Source organism: Monodon monoceros, unplaced genomic scaffold (assembly GCF_005190385.1).
Source record: "Monodon monoceros isolate NGI ecotype Baffin Bay Population unplaced genomic scaffold, NGI_Narwhal_1 Super_Scaffold_11, whole genome shotgun sequence".
Taxonomy (NCBI): domain Eukaryota; kingdom Metazoa; phylum Chordata; class Mammalia; order Artiodactyla; family Monodontidae; genus Monodon; species Monodon monoceros.
The window spans coordinates 94,146,507-94,150,896 of NW_021703767.1; the positions used below are offsets into that span (position 1 = coordinate 94,146,507).

At 42.2% G+C, this 4,390-nt stretch overlaps 1 non-coding gene across 1 annotated transcript; it reads right to left on the reverse strand.

Moving 5' to 3' along the window:
• Nucleotides 1-733: 733 nt before the first annotated feature.
• Nucleotides 734-806, reverse strand: TRNAE-CUC. Its single transcript has one exon. It is a non-coding gene; the product is annotated as a tRNA-Glu (tRNA).
• Between the last annotated feature and the right edge of the window lie 3,584 nt (nt 807-4,390).

The following is a 4,390-nucleotide window of genomic DNA, read 5'->3' on the forward strand; positions in this document are numbered from 1 at the left end:
TGGCCTCTCATTGTGGCGGCTTCTCTCGTTGCGGAGCACAGGCTCTAGCCGTGCAGGCCCCAGTAGTTGTGGCTCGTGTGCTCTAGAGTGCAGGCTCAGTAGTTGTGGTGCACGGGCTTAGCTGCTCCGCGGCATGTGGGATCCTCTCAGACCAGGGCTTGAACCCGTGACCCCTGCATTGGCAGGTGGATTCTTAACCATTGCACCACCAGGGAAGTCCCTTTTTTTCATTTTTAATGTAAAATATAAGTAACATAAAATATTATGGTATTATGTAGCAAAATGTACATAACATAAAATCTACCATTTTAACCTTTTTTAAAGTATACATTTCAGTGGCACTAACTACATCCATAATGTTGTGCAATCATCACTTTCCATTTCCAGAATTTTAAAATCAAATCCAAACAGAAACTCTGTAGTACCTATTAAACAGTAACTTCTCACTCCCAGCAACCCCCAGCCCCTATTTTACTTTTTGTCTTTACGAATTCATCTCTTCCAGGTACCTCATAAAAGTAGAATATGTTTTTTTTTATCTCTTTTTCTTTCACTTAGCATAATGTTTTCATGGTTCCTCCACATTATAGCATGCATCAGAATTTCATTACTTTTTATAGCTAAATAATATTCCATGGCATATATATATATATATATATATATATATATATATACACACACACCACATTTTTTTTTTTTTTTTGTCTGCGTGGTGCAGCTTGTGGGATCTCAGTTCCCTGACCAGGGATAGAACCTGGGCCCCCTGCAGTGAGAGTGCCGAGTCCTAACCACTGGACCATGAGGGAATTCTAATATATCACATTTTAAAATAGCAGTTGGATTTTGCTTTTCTATTCTATCTCTCACTCACCGCTTTTTATTTGGAATGTTTGGACCATTTACCTTTAATGTAATTATTTATATAGTTGGGTTTAAATCTACCATTTTCCTATTGGTATTCTATTTGTTTCATTTTTCTTTCTTCCTTCCACTTCTTCAGGATTCTTTTTTTCAGTATAAAATTTTATTTAAAAGGGGCTTCCTGGGCTTCCCTGGTGGCGCAGTGGTTGAGAGTCTGCCTGCCGATGCAGGGGACATGGGTTCATGCCCCGGTCCAGGAAGATCCCACATGCCGCGGAGCGGCTGGGCCTGTGAGCCATGGCCGCTGAGCCTGCGCGTCCGGAGCCTGTGCTCCGCAACGGGAGAGGCCACAACAGTGAGAGGCCCGCGTACTGCAAAAAAAAAAAGGGGGGGGGCTTCCTTGGTGGCACAGTGGTTAAGAATCCTCCTGCCAATGAAGAGGACACAGGTTCAAGCCCTGGTCCAGGAAGATCCCACATGCCGTGGAGCAATTAAGCCCGTGCGCCACAACTACTGAGCCTGCACTCTAGAGCCCACGAGCCACAACTACTGAGCCTGCATGCTGCAACTACTGAAGCCTGTGCACCTAGAGCCTGTGCTCCACAATAGAAGCCACTGCAATGAGAAGACTGTGCACCACAACGAAGAGTAGCCCCCACTCGCCGCAACCAGAGAGAAGCCCGTGTGCAGCAATGAAGACCCAACACAGCCAGAAATAAATAACTTAAAAAAATTTTTTTTAAATATCATATTTTGGGGACTTCCCTGGTGGTCCAGTGGTTGAGACTTTGCCTTCCAATGCAGGGGGTGCAGGTTTGATCCCTGGTAAGGGAGCTAAGATCCCACATGCCTCACAGACAAAAAACCAAAAAACATAGAACAGAAGCAATATTTTAACAAGTTCAATAAAGACTTTTTAAAAAATATCATATTTTTCATCTCTGGAAGTTCTAGCTGAGACTTTATTCATATATGTCTTTTCTTCCTATATTTATGTTGTCATATCTTTGTGAGCACATTTATAATTTGTGAATGCATATTTATAATAGCTATTTTAGCATACACGTCCGCTAATTCCATTTTCTGTTATTTCAGAATTTGTTTCAACTTACTATTTTTTCACCTGGTTATGTGTCACATTTTCCTATTTCCTTGTATGTCTGGTGATATTTTAATTAGATAAAGATTATGAATTCTAGATTATTTGGTGCTAGATTTTATTGTATTCCTTTAAATAATGTAGACTTCTTCTGGTAGGCAGCAAGGTTACTTGCAGGTTAGATTTTATCATATTAGGGTTCATTTTAAAGCTTTTTTAGGAAGCTTCTAGAATACCCTTAATTCTAAAGTTAATTTAGCCTCACTTCTAAGGCAAAGCCCTTCTAAGATCTCTACTACATGGCTAAATATTCAACCAGATTTCTCCACTCTGGATGAAGGGAATTCAAACATTTATGGTCCTATGTGATTTCTAGGAATTGTTCACCTTACCTCTTCTAGGAATTAGTCTTTCCTCAGAAGATTTTCATGACAAGAACAAGGGTTTTACCTTATGCATATACAGATTGATATTCAGCAAAAACTCAAGGGGACTCCTATGCAGATTTCTGTATCTCTTTCTCTGCTTAGCTTTTTTTTTTTAAAGCCGTTTTTAAAAATTTATTTATTTATTTATTTGGCTGTGTTGAGTCTTCGTTGCTGTGCACGGGCTTTCTCTAGTTGTGGCGAGTGGGGGCTACTCTTCGTTGCGGTGCGCAGGCTTCTCATTGCGGTGGCTTCTCTTGTTGCAGAGCACGGGCTCTAGGTGCGCGGGCTTCAGTAGTCGTGGCTCAGGGGCTCTAGAGTGCAGGCTCAGTAGTTGTGGCGCACGGGCTTAGCTGCTCCGCAGCATGTGGCATCTTCCTGGACCAGGACTCGAACCTGTGTCCCCTGCATTGGCAGGCGGATTCTTAACCACTGCACCACCAGGGAAGTCCCAGCTCTCTCTCTCTTTTGAACTCTGCTCTTAAGATTATAGCTGCCTGGCCTCCCCAAACTGATCTGTTTCCTCGACTCAGCAAGTTGCTGTGTTCCTTTTCCCTCTGCTGTGCCTTTCTCAAGGCAGTAATCTGGGATAATCATAGGGATTCTTTCAGGAATCCAGTTCTACACTGCCAGATGTCTAATGTCTGAAACTTGCTATTTCATATATTTTGCCTGATTTTCTAGTTGTTTATGGTGGGCTGTTGTTTCTAGTTGTTTATGTTTATTAACTGTTAGCAGTGAATCCTTTCTAGGTGGAAATGGAAATTCCCCTCTCAAAAATTTTAAAACCATTAAATTGACATGGCAGATAAGACTGAGGAGAAGACATTAGAGGAAGCAATGTGAAAGATGACACTGAAACACCAGACGTCAGTTTGTGAGACTTTTAGAAACTGAAGTCAAAATATTGCACCATTTTGGGCTTCCCTGGTGGCGCAGTGGTTGAGAGTCCGCCTGCCGACGCAGGGGACGCAGGTTCGTGCCCCGGTCCGGGAGGATCTCATATGCCACGGAGCAGCTAGGCCCGTGAGCCATGGCCGCTGAGCCTGCGCGTCCGGAGCCTGTGCTCCGCAACGGGAGAGGCCACAACAGTGAGAGGCCCGCGTAACGAAAAAAAAAGAAGAAAAAAAAAAAAATATATATATATATGGCACCATTTTGAATTCCATCCACTCCCACTCCCAATTTTACCCACCAATTGCCCAGGACCTCTTCCCCTGCCTGCTCTAGAGCACTTCTGAGGCCGCTTTATGGCCTAAAGAATATTTTTTTAAGTGCCTTTGAATCAAAAATATATATATTAATGCCTAAATGATATCTTGCTGTTCACAAAGATTAGTGGGGTACTCCAAGTTCATTTGTCTTCATTTTTTTCCCCTCTATTGAGAGCTTACGTGCTATGAGCTTAGTGAAGATTTTTTTTTTTTTGACCACACTGTGCGGCATGGGGATCTTAGCTTCCTGACCAGGGATCGAACCTGTGCCCCCTGCAGTGGAAGTGCGGAGTCCTAACCACTGGACCGCCAGGGAAGTCCCTGAAGATATTTTGTAATTGCTTTAAAACTCAAGAATCCATAGCTAAAAGCAATTAAAAATTGATCTGAACAACACAATGAAAATACAATATATGAAGTTTTTGGCTCTCCCCTTAGTGTATTGTACTGTCAAAGTGTTTTTGGAACTCTGGTTCATTTGGACTTGATTTGGTGGAAGATAGTATGCATTAAACATAAATTCCCTTGTTGTACAAGAGCAGTCGTTCTTCTGTAAGTATAAAACAGCAAAAAGAGATTTTCTTCCCTGTCTTCGTGCTGATGGGAGTGCTGTGGTCTTTGCTATGTGTTCACAAGCTGACAAAATGGACAGTACATTTTTCACGTTGTTTCAGCCCATGTAAATTTTTCGAAATAAATGGTTCCTGCTTGCCAAACCTCAGTGAATAACACTGACTTCTTCTCAGTCCACGAAGCTTACCACATGGATTACATATATGCATTACTCACAC